We start from the raw sequence: 18,281 nt of genomic DNA, 5'->3' as shown, positions 1-18,281 counted from the left end.
TATTTGTCAATAGGATATTCTTATGATGAACATAATATTAGAATTTTTCTTTGACCTGCGACTATCATAGTAATTGACAATATATTTGTTATACTTTGATTCTGGACACCTAATACCCTACGGTGTTAGTCGAATGGACATTGGGTATGATTTAAATACTTGTAGAATTAATGATTAGTCAAAATAGAATCCATCAACTATGGTAATGAGTTTGAGCTCTACGATTATAATGAATGAAATAAATAATGCCTTGGCCAAGGGGTTTGAATAAATTAAGAAATGAGTTTCTTAAGTCATTCATAATTCATTATAATAATGGTAACAAGTTAGAGTTTGACAATCAAACCGTACTCTAAAAGTTAGCCAAGAGCTGAAAAGATGGAAGGAGTTGTATTTTTTGTTCATCTTGGGTTCTTAGTAAAAATATTATTACTTCATACTATTGGGTCATCAAGGAGTGTTGCTAGATGCCAACCTTGATTTGTAAATTTAGTATGACTAATTTACTACCCGCTTAGTATTGAACCTATGGGGTGACACACTAATGAGTGGTCTAATCCTTGGTAAATAATCATTTAATTATTATTTTGATTAGATCAAATAAATAATTATATTAATTCAAATAGAATATTATTATATTCTTTGCTAGCACCATGAATCATAGTTGTAAGAACCGGACCGGACCAGCCAGTTCGACTGGAAAATCGGTGAACTGGACCCATAACCGGTCCGGTTGAGTGATGTAACCGGATAAGGAAGAGAAACGTTTCGAACTGGGTTGAACCGGCCAGTTTTGATGAAAACCGGAAAACCGACGGTTTCTGGTTAACCGACCGGTTCGGAAATGTTTTTTTTTAATCCTTTTCCAAAACGATGTCGTTTTGGTTAATTTTTTTTTTTTTTAAAAAAAGAAAAGCCCCAGCCGCCAGCCGCCCGCAGTCATCCTCTTCGTCTCACTGCCGGTCTGAACTCTGAAGTCTGAACTCTGAAGGAACTAAGGAAGTAGGAACAGAACAGACCCGCGGCTGTCTCTCATCGCCGTCGCCATTGCCGCGCCGTCGTCCTCGCCCTTGCTGCGCCGTCGAACTCGCCCTTGCTGCGCCGTCAAACTCGCCGTTGCCTCGCTCTTCTGCTCTGTCAAACAGGTTAGCTCTAGTTCTCCTCTGTAGTCTGCTCTGTTCTGCACTTCTTGCTGTTACAGTGTTATGAATATGCTTGTTGAATAGGCTTGTTGAAATTTCTGGGATGAATATGCTTGTTGAAAGCTTGAATCTATGAAATATGAATTATGTTGTTTTGTTGATTTGTTCTGGAAATATGAAATATGAATTATATGCTTGAATCTATGAAATATGAATATGCTTGTCTTGCTGAATAGGGAATTTAACTATTTAAGATTGCTTGTTGACTAATGCTTGTCTAGGTCTCTAGGATGAATATGCTTGTGCTGTGAATTTAACTATTTAAGCCTTTAAGGTTGCTGTCTTGCTGAATAGGGAATAGGAATTAGGGAATTTAGGATTTCTATTGTTTTATACTTTTGCATTTTTGCTACTTCATATTCTTTTAGAATGGCTTCTGTGAATTCTGTAGAAAATGCAAATCAAAATGAAACCAATCAGGATGTAGCTCCACATTTGTCAGATGAAGAGCAACTTGCCGACTTCAAAATCACTCCTTAGATTTAGTTTATGAATTGTTATCCTTATTGTGTTTAATTAAGATACTAATGTACTAGTACTAACTACTTTCATGTTTATCTTTGTATTAGTTATATTTAGACTTTGAAACTTGGTTGTTTTTAAAATGTTGGTGAAGAACTAACGATATGTATTTTGAATTTATTAAGTTTATGACTATTTTTAGTATTTTATATTTTTTATTTATGTGAAACCGGTTTTACCGGTTCAACCAGCAGTTTATCGGTTGAACCAATAAACCAGTGAACCAATAACCTGACCAGTTCGATCATCGGTTCGGTTCTTACAACTATGCCATGAATATAATAATATGATAGTTGAAAATATTAAATAATTAATTATTTATTCTATGATGAGTTTTAAATATGGATAAGATCCTAACTAATTCTGTTTCAAATTAAGTTGTAATTTGATTCACAAATCAGTCACCAATCTCATACTATAAATATGTGTATATGATAAAAGAAAGACAACACAAGTTTTTTTTTTTACCTCCACATACACAAATATTTCAATTCTTAGTGAATAATTGCTGGTGCAAGGAGTTGCAAGAAATTTCTCAGTTAAATCTATTGGTCAAGGAGTTGACAACAAAGATAAGTCTCGGTGTGGATACACATAATACCTTCGTACTATCGAAGGAGAAAGTTTCCATTCACTAGGGTACTCAGGTATTGGCATCTAACCCATCTTATTTCAATAAAGTTTTAAGCACAAAATAGATCAACATGATTACTTTATTACTTCCGCTGTGTAAAACTCGCTAAAATCGGTAAATAATTAGTCAATAAATTGAATTTTAATTAGATAAAATTAAAGATGCAAAACTAATATCAAAATAGGATAGATCTCATCAAAACGAAAATTTTGATATCAATTTCGAAAATTTGGTCCAAAATTGGACCGGAAGGGCCAAACCGGTTGAACCCCGGCCTAAACCAGGCCCGCGGGTCCAACTTAAAAGAAGCACCGACTTCATCTTCCTCATTCATACACAACAAAGCCAAACAGATTGGGGAGGAAGAAGATCTCCCTAACCCTCATCAAACACTCCAACCACCATAACTTCCTCATTTGAGCTCCGATCGCCGCACCGTTCGCAGCCACGCGTCCAGCGCGTCGAGCTCTATATTTCTATCAGATCAATTTCACTGGTAAGCTCGATTTTCATTCCAGAATATCTATCCCCTTTCTATTCTTAAAATTGAAACTCTATAGTGAGATTTTGCCAATTTTGATGTTCTAGGTTCGATTTAGCTTGTGGAGCTTACTGGGTTTAAGTTGCTACGCATGTGGGAGCGGTAAGATTTTCCTAAACTTAAATTTAATTTTGAATCCATTAGGTAAAATATGAATTTGTAATATATGTGTGTATTTGGAGGCTTATGGGTGATTGAAGCGTGGTTTGTGGCTGGTTTCTTTGAGCTTGGGGGGCTGTATTCTAGCTTGTGAGGCTGCCTTGGATTGAATAAAGTGATCGGCCAAGGTATGATTTATGTTTCGTACGTTTAATATTTAAGGTGTTGTGAAACTTAGGCTAGAGGACCATAGGTTAAGTTGAAAACGCTAAATGCATTAAATGATTAGCTTTGTGATGATATTGGATAAATTTATGATTGAGTTTGAATTAGAATTTATGAGTTTGAGTTGTTGATGTTGTTGAATGTGTGCTGTTGGACTTATCAATGATGGGTTGGTGTTGATGTTGGTATATGATAATGGAATTTGGTGGATATATATTAATAAAGGGTTGATATATGTGTTGAAGGATTAATATATGTGAAGGATTGATATATGTGTTGAAAGATTGATATATGTGAAAGGGTTGATATATGTTAATGAAAGGTTACTCATATATGTGATATATGTTGGTATAAATTAGTGGTTATGGCTTGTTGAATTAGTTAAAGGTAGTTTGGGAGTAGTTGTTAATGAATTGGGGCTGGATATGTTAATAACATGCACGTTTTATGGGTAAGAATTATGAATGTGGTAAAATGAGGTTTGGATGTTGTTTGGTAAAAAGTAATTTTGGTGAACTTTGGAAGTTCATAACTTGCTCCTCAAATATTGGATGGAAATGTGGTTTGTCTTAAATGAAAGATGGTTTTACAAGCTTTTAAACGATATCAATTTTGTGAAAAATGGAATTTTGTAGAGAAAGTTATGGACAATGGAAAATTGGTGCATAAAACTGTGTTATGCAGGTTTTAAAAACTGGTTATGCAGCTTTCTGGGCGTTCTGCAATTTTTTGGAAAGCGTACGCGTGGCGTTGCATTTTAATGATGCATGCGCGAGTAGCCATGCGTGCGCGTGAGAGGCCAATGCGCATGATCATGCGTACGCGTGACATGCTATACTCTCCACGCGTGCGCGTGACCCACGCGGACGTGTAGCCTTTGTTTACTGCAAAACTAGATTTTAACATTTTAAATAAGATTTTTCACTTCTAAACCTCCATTTTCTCCCTTTTAGACTTAAGGTATGGTACTAAGACCAGTAGCTAGTTGAAGCTAGGAAAATAAGATAACTTGAGGGTGAAGTAAGAGGTAAAATGATGAGTTATATGAAGAAAATGAGAATGTTAAATGAAGTTTAATGCCATGGCTGGATAAATGATTATCTATTGATTAAGAAAATGAAATGGTTTATGAATAATGATATCTGAGATATGAGTTTTCCTGGGTAAGAACCGTGGCTTGCCGCCATGTGTTCCAGGTCGAAACTCAATACTCTGTTGACCCTACGTCGTAAGGGTGACCGGGCACGTATAAATTTCCGGGTATGGATAGCCCCCATTGAGTGATTTGAATGATAATTGATTGTGAAATCTATGCATAGACTCATGGGGATGTGCGACGGGGGACAGTTTAAGGTTTTCGGACTTGTCGGCTTGGCTGGATAACCGACAAATGAGCCTCATCAGCCATAGGACAGGCATGCATCATATGCATTTGTTTGTTTTGATTACTATGCATTTCCTGGGTTTGCCTAATTGAATATATACCTCCTGCTATCTGTTATACTTGCTACTTGCACTATTTGTTTATTACTTGTGCGTGAACTTGTTTGGTTGCTTGTCTCTGCTGAATTATGGATGACGGAGGGATGGAGGAAAGGGTGAAATGGTTTAGTGTTATGTTAGGTTTAAAATTGAGTGAGTTTAGGCAGGTTTAGACTACCTACCCTATTTATGGCTTCTGTTTAGTAATTAAGTTTTACAATTGTACGACAGAGTTCTAGGATTGCCTCCGGCATTCCCAGGACCTTATTTATTATACGCGTGGCACCTTTACCATGATGAGAAACTCCGGTTCTCATCCCATACCGTGTTGTTGTTTTCAGATGCAGGTCGAGAGGCTCCTCACTAGGCGTCTGGATCTTGAAGCGGAGTAGTCTCTGGGTTATTTTGGGCTTTATGATTGTATATACATATGTACCTATGTACTTAGCTTGCTTTCTAAGAAACTTGTTTATTTTGTTCCTCCTAGAGGTTAAGGGAGAGCTAGGACCTTATTTTGAGTTTTAAGTATTTTAGGATATCTGTATATGTATGTGTATATATATATATATATATATATATATATTCTTTGGCCAGCCTTGGCTTCGCAGGCTGAGTCAGGAGCTAGTTATGTTGTTTCCTTGGCTTTCCTTTACTCTCTTGATTATATTTATCATACCTTTTAGGTTTCTTAGCATGCAAGTAATTTTATTCCTCGAGTGTTGCACTTTTCATTTTGCGAATTTGTTTTACCCGTCTTTCAAGGCTCCAAGTATATTATCTTTCTCCACTATTATGTATATATATTACTGCGTAGAGGTCCGTAACACCACACTACCTCTGTTCTACGACTTAAGCGTAAAACTCTGTGTAGTAGGGTGTCACACGCTGCATGTTATGAACACTTGTAATCCTACAAAATCTTCTTGGGCATGTGGTGAGTAAGCAACGCATAGCAGTGGATCCTGCTAAGATTGAGACGGTGATGAATTGGGAGCGACCAACTTTAGTGACGGAGATCAGAAGTTTCTTAGGCTTAGCGGGTTATTATCGGAGGTTCATTAAAGGGTTTTCACAGCTCGCTTTGCCTTTGACCAAGCTGACTAGGAAGGATGTTCCTTTTGTGTGGACTCCTGAGTGCGAGGAGAGTTTCCTTGCCTTAAAGCAAAGATTGACTACCGCCCCCGTGTTAGTGTTTCCTTGAAAGGTTTAGGATGCATGTTAATGCAGCATCACAAAGTTGTAGCTTATGCCTCACGTCAGTTAAGGCCACATGAAAGAAACTATCCAACTCATTATTTGGAGCTTGCTGCCGTTGTCATTGCTTTAAAAATTTGGAGGCATTATCTCTATGGAGTGAAATTCTAAGTCTTCTCGGATCATAAGAGCTTGAAGTACCTATTTGAACAAAAAGAGTTGAATATGCGTCAGAAGAGGTGGATGGAACTCCTAAAGGATTATGACTTCGAGCTGAACTACCATCCGGGAAAGACGAATGTGGTGGCGGATGCCCTGAGTAGGAAATCCCTATGTGCTACTTGGATGATGCTAAGAGAGGAAGAGTTGCTAAAAGCCTTCCAAGGATTGAAACTGGGAATTAGAGAAGAGTTTGGGACTTTATGCCTAAGCCAGTTACAGATTTCAAGTGACTTTAAGGCTGAACTACTAAAGGCTCATCAGACTGACCAAGAATTGTATAAGATTTTGCCGGCGATTGAGAAAGGCAAGCAATGGAGAGTGTCAGAAGATAAAGATGGGTTGTGGAGGTTCAAGGGTTAGATAATTGTGCCAGATGTCGGAGATTTGCGACAGAGCATATTGGAGGAAGCTCACAAGAGCGGGTTCTCCATTCATCCGGGAAGTACCAAGATGTACCAAGACCTAAAGACGATGTTCTGGTGGCCAGGAATGAAAAATGATGTAGCGTTGCATGTTTCCAAGTGCTTAACTTGTCAGAAAGTTAAAATTGAACACCAAAGACCAGCAAGAACCCTTCAACCTTTGGAGATTCTACAGTGGAAATGGGAGAGCATTGCTATGGATTTTGTGTTGGGTTTACCAAGGACTCGGATAGGTTGTGATTCTATTTGGGTGGTTGTAGACCAACTGAGATAATACCAAGTCAGCTCATTTTCTGCCTATTCGGATAAGTTGTACTATGGAGGAGTTGGTGCGATTATACATAAAGGAGATTGTGAGGTTACATGGCGTACCTTCCACCATTGTATCTGATAGAGATCCTCGCTTCACATCACGGTTCTGGGGAGCTTTTTAGCGAGCTTTTGGCACTCAATTAAGCCTAAGTACTGCATATCATCCTCAGATGGATGGCCAATCAGAAAGAACAATCCAAACCTTGGAAGATATGCTAAGAGCCTGTGTTTTGGACCAACGGGCGAGTTAGGATCGATATATGCCTTTGGTAGAGTTTGCTTATAACAACAGCTATCATGCGAGCATTGGAATGGCTCCATATGAAGTTTTATATGGAAGAAAATGTCAATCTACATTATGTTGGTATGAAGCAGGAGAAAAGAGCTTGATAGGGCCTGAAATGATAAGTGAAACCACTGAGCAAATAAAGAAAATCCGTAGTCGAATGCTTGTGGCTCAAAGCCGTCAGAAAAGCTATACTGACCAAAGGCAGAAGCCTTTAGAGTTTGAGGAAGGAGAACACATCTTCCTGAAGGTTACTCCGACCACTGGAATAGGGAGATCCATCAAAACTAAGAAGTTAAATCCTCGTTACATTGGGCCGTTTGAAATCCTGAAAAGAATTGGACCAATGGCGTATAGGATCGCTTTACCACCACATCTTTCGAACCTGCATGACATGTTTCACGTATCGTAGCTTCACAAATACACTTTTGATCCTAGTCATGTCCTAGAACTGGAATCAATCCAAGTGAGAGAAGATCTGACGTTTCCAGTAACTCCGGTTAGAATTGATGATACCAGCATTAAGCATTTACGCGGGAAAGAGGTTTCTTTGGTGAAAGTAGCTTGGCGTCGGGCTGTTATTGAAGAATATACCTGGGAGCTTGAGTCAGAGATGTGGAAGGATTTTCCACACCTCTTTTTAGGTAACTCACTCTGAATTTTGAGGACAAAATTCTTAATTAGGTGGGTAGGATGTAAACCCCGCTAAAATCGGTAAATAATTAGTCAATAAATTGAATTTTAATTAGAAAAATTAAAAATGCAAAACTAATATCAAAATAGGATAGAGCTCGTCAAAACGAGAATTTTAACACCAATTTCGAAAATTTGGCCCAAAATTGGACCGGAAGGACCGAACCGATTGAACTGGGGCCAAAATCGGGCTCGTGGGTCCAATCGGACCCATAACTTAAAAGAAGCACCAGCTTCATCTTCCTCATTCATACACAACGAAGCCAAACAGATTGGGGAGGAAGAAGAACACCCTAACTCTTATCAAACACTCCAACCACCATAACTTCCTCGTTTGAGCTCCGATCGCCGCACCGTTCACGGCCACGCGTCCAGCGTGTCGAGCTCTACATTTCTATCAAATCAATTTCACCGGTAAGCTCCATTTTTGTTCCAGAATCTCTATTTCCTTTCTATTCTTGAAATTGAAACCTTATAGTGAGATTTTGCCAATTTTGATGTTCTATGTTCGATTTAGCTTGTGGAGCTTACTGGGTTTGAGTTGCTACGCGTGTGGGAGTGGTAAGGTTTCCCTAAACTTAAATTTAATTTTGAATCCATTAGGTAAAATCTGAATTTGTAATATATGTGTGTATTAGGTATGAATTAAGTTCATATATATGCATTGGAAGTGAAAAGTGAGTATTTAGAGGCTTATGGATGATTGAAGCGTGGTTTGTGGCTGGTTTCTTTGATCTTGGGGGGCTATATTCTAGCTTGTGAGGCTGCCTTGGATTGAATAAAGTGATCGGCCAAGGTATGGTTTAGGTTTCGTACGTTTAATATTTAAGGTGTTATGAAACTTAGGCTAGAGAACCATAGGTTAAGTTAAAAAGGCTAAATGCATTAAATGATTAGCTTTGTGATGATATTGGATAAATTTATGATTGAGTTTGAATTAGAATTTATGAGCTTGAGTTGTTAATGTTGTTGAATGTGTGCTCTTGGACTTATTAACGATGGTTGGTGTTGATGTTGGTATATGTTAATAGAATTTGGTGGATATATGTTAATAAAGGGTTGATATATGTTTTGAAGGATTAATATATGTGAAGGGTTGATATATGTGTTGAAAGATTGATATATGTGAAGGGTTGATATATGTTAATGAAGGGTTACTCATATATGTGATATATGTTGGTATAAATTGGTGGTTATGGCTTGTTGAATTAGTAAAAGGTAGTTTGGGAGTGGTTGTTAATGAATTGGGGCTGGATATGTTAATAACATGCAGGTTTTATGGGTAAGAACTATGAATGTGATGAAAATGAGGTTTGGATGTTGTTTGGTAAAAAGTTATTTTTGGTGAACTTTGGAAGTCCATAACTTGCTCCTCAAATATTGGATGGAAATGTGGTTTGTCTTAAATGAAAGATGGTTTTACAAGCTTTTAAACGATATCAATTTTGTGAAAACGGAATTTTGTAGAGAATGTTATGGACGATGAAAAATTGGTGCATAAAACTGTGTTATGCAGGTCACAGTTTTATAAACTAGTTATGCAGCTTTCTGGGCATTCTGCCAATTTTTGGAAGTGTACATCCACGCGTACGCGTGGCCCACGCGTACGCGTGGCGTGACATTTTAATGACGCATGCGCGAGTAGCCATGCGTGCGGGTGAGAGGCCAATGCGCATGATCACGCTTACGCATGACATGCTATACTCTCCACGCGTGCACGTGACCTACGCGTACGCGTGGCCCCTGTTTGCTACAAAACTGGATTTTAACATTTTAAATCATATTTTTCACTTCTAAACCTCAATTTTCTCCCTTTTAGACTTAAGGTATGGTACTAAGACCAGTAGCTAGTTAAAGCTAGGAAAATAAGATAACTTGAGGGTGAAGTAAGAGGCAAAATGATGAGTTATATGAAGAAAATGAGAATGTTAAATGAAGTTTAATGCCATGGCTGGATAAATGATTATCTATTGATTAAGAAAATGAAATGGCTTATGAATAATGATATCTGAGATACGAGTTTTCCTGGGTAAGAACCGTGGCTTGCCACCATATGTTCCAGGTCGAAACTCGATACTCTGTTGACCCTACGTCGTAAGGGTGACCGGGCACGTATAAATTCCCGGGTATGGATAGCCCCCATTGAGTGATTTGAATGATAATTGATTGTGAAATCTATGCATAGACTCATGGGGATGCGCGACGGGGGACAGTTTAAGGTTTTCGGACTTGTCGGCTTGGCTGGATAACCGACAAATGAGCCTCATCAGCCATAGGACAGGCATGCATCATATGCATTTGTTTGTTTTGATTACTATGCATTTCCTGGGTTTGCCTAATTGAATATATACCTCCTGCTATCTGTTATACTTGCTACTTGCACTATTTGTTTATTACTTGTGCGTGAACTTGTTTGGTTGCTTGTCTCTGCTGAATTATGGATGACGGAGGGATGGAGGAAAGGGTGAAATGGTTTAGTGTTATGTTAGGTTTAAAATTGAGTGAGTTTAGGCAGGTTTAGACTACCTACCCTATTTATGGCTTCTGTTTAGTAATTAAGTTTTACAATTGTACGACAGAGTTCTAGGATTGCCTCCGGCATTCCCAGGACCTTATTTATTATACGCGTGGCACCTTTACCATGATGAGAAACTCCGGTTCTCATCCCATACCGTGTTGTTGTTTTCAGATGCAGGTCGAGAGGCTCCTCACTAGGCGTCTGGATCTTGAAGCGGAGTAGTCTCTGGGTTATTTTGGGCTTTATGATTGTATATACATATGTACCTATGTACTTAGCTTGCTTTCTAAGAAACTTGTTTATTTTGTTCCTCCTAGAGGTTAAGGGAGAGCTAGGACCTTATTTTGAGTTTTAAGTATTTTAGGATATCTGTATATGTATGTGTATATATATATATATATATATATATATATATTCTTTGGCCAGCCTTGGCTTCGCAGGCTGAGTCAGGAGCTAGTTATGTTGTTTCCTTGGCTTTCCTTTACTCTCTTGATTATATTTATCATACCTTTTAGGTTTCTTAGCATGCAAGTAATTTTATTCCTCGAGTGTTGCACTTTTCATTTTGCGAATTTGTTTTACCCGTCTTTCAAGGCTCCAAGTATATTATCTTTCTCCACTATTATGTATATATATTACTGCGTAGAGGTCCGTAACACCACACTACCTCTGTTCTACGACTTAAGCGTAAAACTCTGTGTAGTAGGGTGTCACACGCTGCATGTTATGAACACTTGTAATCCTACAAAATCTTCTTCTCACATTCTTTTATATTATGGAGTAATAATAAGAAAAAAATGAAAAAGGAGAGTGGGAGTGAGAGTAGGCCACAAGTTACGGTAACTACTCTCGTTGACCAAATATTTTTTTGACAGAATAATAGAAGATAGTACTATATATTATAGAATATGACGTTATTTCTCCCACCAAACTACCAAAATCTAATTTTCAATGTGAGAGCACACTGAAAATCAGGAAAGATTATTATTTGTTATAGCAAATGATGGCATTTCAATTTTCACCCACTAAACCACCGAAATCTGATTTTTCATGTGAAAGTCCACTAAAAATCAGGAAAGAGAATCACTTTCCCCACTTAAACACAACGAATTCATTTTTTCTTTTTAAAAAAAAATTCAAAGTGGGAGAAGAATCCACCTTGATGAAGAATTCATGATGTTGCTAGTTATATATAGATATATTGAAGAAGTAATTTTAAACAAATGCATTCTGAAACATATGAATGAGCAAAATTCTGCATAAATAGAATTCAACATATAAACTACCATTGATTAAACAATAAAATGGATCTTGCAATGAAACTATAGATTGATACATGTATGACCAAAAAAAAATAATCCATTTATATAGATATGCGGCAATTTAAAGATGAACAAAATTTAAAAACCTAACTTGAAATTAACACAAGCATTACCACTAACCAATGATGTCACGATAACGGTAGAGATTAGCTTATCTCAATTGTTTTGAATGACTTCTCACTAAAAAAGAAATGAGTTTTTTAAATAAAAAAAATTGAAAAATCAAAAGAGAAAGGAGTAGGCCACAAGTTACCTAAGTACATCACAGCTACTCTTTTTAACTCACATGCACAAATTGGCTCACCTACTTTATTTGACTAATTTTTTTTTATATTTTATCAATCAATCACTTTATAAAGAAAACACCAACATCAAGATTCATAAACACTTCCAATATCAACAAATCACAATTCACAACCAATATCAATATTCAGTGATTTAGATAGGGATTAGAAGCATATACATCATTTTAAAATTCTTTTATTTTGAACCATCTTCAATTTCACTTTTATAGTGTGTCTTCCTATCTGAAAATCCTGTTTTGGATCAGGGCGGACAAGCTGCAATGTTTTGTTAATGTAAGAAAGGATTTAGTAAAAGCAATTTACATTGTATTAGCTCCATATATTTTTTGTTAGGTAGGATATCATACTGATCAGCATAAAGTTCTTGAAATCATCAACCTAAATCTTAAAACTACACCCTTTTCCTTTTATACCACATTTAAAAATAAACTAAATAAAGCATCCTTTAAGTTTTGAACCAACTCAAGTCCACCCAAACCCCTTTTCGGCTCTTAAAACAAAAACAAATATATTTATTTTTGGCATGTTAAAACTTTTAACATAATATATTATTTGAGTATGAATTTCATAGTTGAAATGTTAACCAAAGAATAACAAAAGCATAAATCCAATGAAAGACCATCAGGAATTTTACAGTAATTTAGCTTTCAACATTTTTGGATAAGGAACCCATATGGAATGCATGGATCTAGTAATGTTTATATGGTATCTCTATTTTTCTTTCTATCGACCACAGAAAGTCATTTATATCAATAAAAACTTGTGATAAATCAAATATTAACAAACCTTAAGTAGTTGAATATATCAGAACAATATCTCCAAACACTGACTGAACCATATTTTTGAAGGTATTCATCAACCATACACCAGTCAAATATAAGGTTAAGTAAATCACACCTTATGTCATCTATTAACTTGTATAACAAATATTCTCTTAGAATTCCTAAAAGATAAGATAACATTGTATTAGATGACAAATATTTCAATTGAAGGAATTGGTTTAAAGAAACAAACCATAAACTCACACTGATTCTGTAAGAATGATAAACCAAATCTCCCTTCCTATCATTGTGGTTCGAAAGTGATATCATTCTCAAGAGTTAACAGACTATGAAATTAAAAAGATGAAAGATAATTAAATCTTCTAACAGATCAATTAACAAACCAAAGAACATGTATATTACCTGAACATTTAGAAGAAGTTTAAGAATTTAAACTGTTTGATGAAATTAGAAATGATGGATATCAATAAGGAAGGTTTTGAGATCTTCAAAAAAGCTTGAATGGGAACTATAACCAAATAATAAGCAAATGCTATTATCAAGCAGCAACGGTAAGCTTCAGAATTCGATGAAGAAGAGTGAAAAAAAGATTGGGTTAAATTCCAAAAAGAGAAACAACTAACGTACCTTAGAAATGAGATGATGCGAAGTGGGAAAGAGAGTAGAGGTCGACAGAGAGGGAAGATCAAATGGGAGAAGGAAAAGAGATGATGAGAGGTTGCTGATACAACCAAGCCTTTAAAAATGGCATGAAAAAAAAGTGAAAGAACATAAATCACCCAAAATACATTAAACATATTGAAACATAATGTAAATATAACAATAAGTTGGTATCATTTAATAACAATAACATCAAAAAAAACCAAAAAAATAAAAAAAATTAATATAAATAATAAACTATTCAAACTACTATAAGCTTTCCAAAAAAAGATACAATAAAATTACTCAGAATATATTTAAAACAATCCCAAATAAGCACAAAAACTGTAAAATCTGACACATCTAAAATTATGTCCAATAACAAAAATTAAATTAAATTTAATGTAAGCATCTAATAAATAGAATGCTATGTCACACTTGCCTGTGGCAAGAAAAATTGAGTTCTTTAGAAATTCAAATATAAAAACACAAATGTGACCAAAGCATCATATTTTCTTAGATATATGTTTCACTCATATTGCACAATAAAAAATTCTCAAACATGATAAATGTGGCACCACCAAACACTAATATACGAAATGTATTTATCAATAACAATGATAATTTACTCTTATGTTTAATAACCAGAGAAATATTTAGTTTTAGATCTGTTCTTATTTGATTATATTTTACTAATAGAAATTATACCTAACTTAACCATAAAAAATATATCATGTTCTCATTACCACACATATGCACAGAGTTAGATTATATTTGCTACTAATAACACTACCATTATTTTGAACTGACATATCCATTTGAAGTAAAACTTCTTTTAGAACAGCAGGACTTGCAACACTTTCAAATGAGATTTTTGTTTCAAAAAATAAATCTACTAAAATCATGATTATATTGAAAAAGAAATTTGTAATGTAACATTAAAAAAGGCAACAACTTCTCTACAATAATTACTGAGCGGAGTAAAAAAGATGAATAGCAAAACTAATTGAGATTACAATTAGTTTACAAATAGAATTATAAGTTCAATATTAATATGTTTATTATGCACAATTAATTTTCAAAAAAACTATGAGTACTGCTATATTGTACTACTAAAAGCTAATAAAAGCTAACCTATTTTGGTTAGAGAAAATTTCAATTGAAGCATAATCTAAAGCCGCATCAGCATGCAGTACATCCTTCATTTCCCATATTTTAGATGAAAAACTAGGACTTGAACCTAAAATAAAAATTAGCAATTAGATTTTGCAATATCAAATGCCCTCTTAATCAAATCCAAACAAACCACGTAGTATGCATAATGCTTTAATTAAAAAAAATATTGATACTAACTCATTTTTAACCAAGAGCAATAGTAAAAGAGCGTTACCATTAGCTTAGAATTCCTTCTCGGTTAGAGAAAATAACTTCATTGCAAATATAGTTCCAAATCGACAGATAACACTTAATCAGAGTTTAATTTTTGGTTGTCACAAGTCCAACCCAATAAAGATAACCGAGAGTATTAGTCCCGGGTTGTTCTCCCTAGGAATCACAATCGAGTGCTCAATTATTGTTATGAGTTTCACGGGTTGGGTTGATAAAGAAACAAGAATTTAAATGACAATAAAAGTAAATTAACAACTAAAGATAGCAATTACTAAATAGAGAGGCATTCATGGTAAGGATTGAGAATCTAGGCTTTCTATCATAGTTATTAATGATCATACAACAATTAACAAGAGCTTATCCCATTTTGTCATCTCCAACATCAGAAGAAGGTACAATGTTATCTTCAACATAGAGAGAAAGTCAAATAGGCCTAGTTAATCTCAATCCAAAAGTCCTAATCAACTCATTAATTGAATTAGTAAGAGATTAGAATCAATGGAAATAATATTAACTAACAACCCTAGATCACTAACATAAGTTGGGTATTAATGACTCAAGAGCACCTAATTTCTCTTTCCAAGCCAAGAATGCTCAAAAAGCTACTCTAAAGTCCAACCCAGCATTTTGTCAAACACTTGGAAGGCACAAAATAAAAGCATGGTAAAATTGCAAGAAATATAAATTCTACAACTACCCAAAGCAAGAAAATAACAATAGGAACTCAATTAAACATCAAAAGAACATAAAACATGAAATTGCATTAAAGGAAAACGAAATTAACAAAGTACTCATAACATAAAAACAACAAAATAAAGGAAATGACAAGTAAAACTAGAAGAGCAATAATGTAAGAAAAATAAATTGCAAGAAAAAGTAGATGAAAACAAGAATTAAACCTAAGTCTAAGAAGAATCTACCCTAATTCTAGAGAGAAAAGGGAGCTTCTCTCTCTAGAAAACTACCTAAAGTATGATTCTAACCTAACTAATTGCTCCCCCTTTGTCCCATCTTCAATTCTGCATCAAATAGCCTCAGAAATGAGTTGGATTTGGGCCTGGTTGGCTCAAAAATTGCCCTTAGCATATTGCCTTTAATGAGCTCACGTGATCAACGTCACGCATGCGCGTGGTCGATGAGTGCACCTTGCCTGTCAAATTTTCTCCTCACGCATACACATGGGGACGCATGCGCGTGGTCTTTAATTCAACAAATCCTCATTTCCTCATGAATTCTCTACTTTGCATACTTTTCTCTTCACTTCTTCCGTCCAATACTTGCCTTATGAACCTGAAATCACTCAACAAACATATCAAGACATCGAATAGAATTAAAGTGAATTAAATTTAGCTATTTTAAGGGCTAAAAAGTATGTTTTTACTCTTAAGCACAAATTAGGGAGAATTACAAAAACCATGCTATTTTATTGAATAAATGTGAGATAAGTTGATAAAATTCCCTAGATTCAATACAAGATAAACCACAAAATTGGGGTTTATCAAACCTCCCCACACTTAAACTATGCATGTCCTCATGCTAAACTCAGGAAAGAGACAAAGGGTATCAATATTTATTCAATGCAAACTATCTAGATGCAATCTACCTACATGCAATCTATCTAAATGAATGCAACTACTTGGTCAAAATAAACCAACTTCCAAAAAAGCATATATGAACATGAGGGCTAAAGGTATTAACAATCAAGTCAAATCCACAATTGAATTGAGTTATTAGAAAAGAATTTAACAACTTGCAAGAAGAGAGATAATAACCGGTGGAAACATGTGATTGAGCAATTGAACCCTCACCGGATGTGTATTCGCTCTAGTCGCTCAAGTGTATAGGGTTGATTCACTCAATTCTCTTCTAATCATGCTTTCCAAGATTTGTTTTTCATCTAACAATCAACAATTATTCAATGTATGCATACAAATATCATGAGGACTTTCCCATAGATTGTAATGGGGCTAGGGTCAAGGTAGGATTGTATTTGGTTAGGTAGACTAAAAATTTGAATCTTTGATTAACTTAAGCTCTCACCTAACCTACAACCTATTTAATTCTAATACAAACCTAACTACTCATTCTTCACTTTTTTACACACTCATGCATTCTCTTTTTGATCATTACACATATGCATTGATTATTATTGAACTTTACTTTGGGGCATTTTGTCCCCTTTTTATTTCTTTCTTTTTCTATTTTTTTTCTATATTTTTTTCTTTTTATTTTTCTACATTTTTTTCTTTTTATTTTTTTATCTTTTCTCTTTTCCTTTTGATGAATTATGTACAAAGGTACCAATGCATATGGTTTAAACATTTGATGCATGAGTATGTACCCAATTCCCAATATTTTCAATCAAAACTTAAAATACTCTCTTATCTCACCCAATGTTCCCAAATTTCTCACAATTGAATGATAAATACTCTCACTAGCCTAAGCTAATCAAAGATCCAAATAAAGGATATTTATTGTTTTCCGTTTTAAGTCTAGTAATGTGCTAAATTAAAGAAAAAAAGGGGTTTAACATAGGCTCAAATTGGGTAACAATGGTAGATAAAAGGTGAGGCTATTTGGGTAAGTGAGCTAAATGAAATGAAGGCCTCAATCATATAAATGCATTCATACACAGAATAATGGACATAAAGAATCAAATAAATCAAAGATTACAATCATAGAAAGAGAACAATACACACAAGAATGAAAATAGTGGTTATATGATGTAACCACACAATTAGGCTCAAAACTCACTTGATTGTGCGTTCTTAGCTCAAAACATGTTCTATAATATATATAATTCTAGCAAGTTCAAAGAAATTTTTTTTACTCAAATCAATTGGGGTGCCCTATAGATAAAATTTTCTTGGAAGATTTCATTATTTTGATCAAGCTTATTATATATATATATATATATATGCAAAATAAGAAAATGCAACTAAAAATTCCAAAAGACCTAAGAATAACAGAAAAAATGAAATGTAAAAGTGTTGGGATTAGAAATTTGTCACCAAAAAATACCGATTGGTCGGACGACCTCCCCACACTTAAAAGGTTGCACCATCCTCGGTGCATTCAAAGATGAGCAATGGGGTACGGCGACTCTCCAGATTGCCACCTTCAGCTGGTGGATCAACTGGATGTTGCGTGTTCTTTCTCCCTGCTTCTGTTTTAGCTTATGATGACTCACCCATGAAAATAGAAAATAGCACAGCAAGATGAGAAAATGCAAAAGTAAGGAAGCGTAAATTGTTGGAATGAGGTAAGAACCACTAGAATGGAGTGAGTGAATTAGTGTGACATTAAGGAAGAATAGTGTGTGAGTTCTAAGTTGCATGCGGTTTAGAACACACACACTAGCATAGAGAGCTATGTCACAATTACATAAAAGAAGCATGCACTTCACTCATTCTAGTGTGCTTGAAATACTTCAAAGAAAACTTGTAGGTTAAGACAACCAAACAAGCAATAAAGAAGCATAAAAGCATTCAA

At 35.1% G+C, this 18,281-nt stretch overlaps 1 long non-coding RNA gene across 1 annotated transcript; it reads left to right on the top strand.

Annotated features, from left to right (window-relative positions):
- LOC110262450 lies at positions 921–5,222 on the top strand. Its single transcript, XR_002355911.1, has 3 exons — positions 921–1,145; positions 4,238–4,243; positions 5,211–5,222. It is a non-coding gene; the product is annotated as an uncharacterized LOC110262450 (long non-coding RNA).

Source organism: Arachis ipaensis, chromosome B02, assembly GCF_000816755.2.
Source record: "Arachis ipaensis cultivar K30076 chromosome B02, Araip1.1, whole genome shotgun sequence".
NCBI lineage: Eukaryota > Viridiplantae > Streptophyta > Magnoliopsida > Fabales > Fabaceae > Arachis > Arachis ipaensis.
This window is presented reverse-complemented; position numbering and strand designations above follow the sequence as displayed.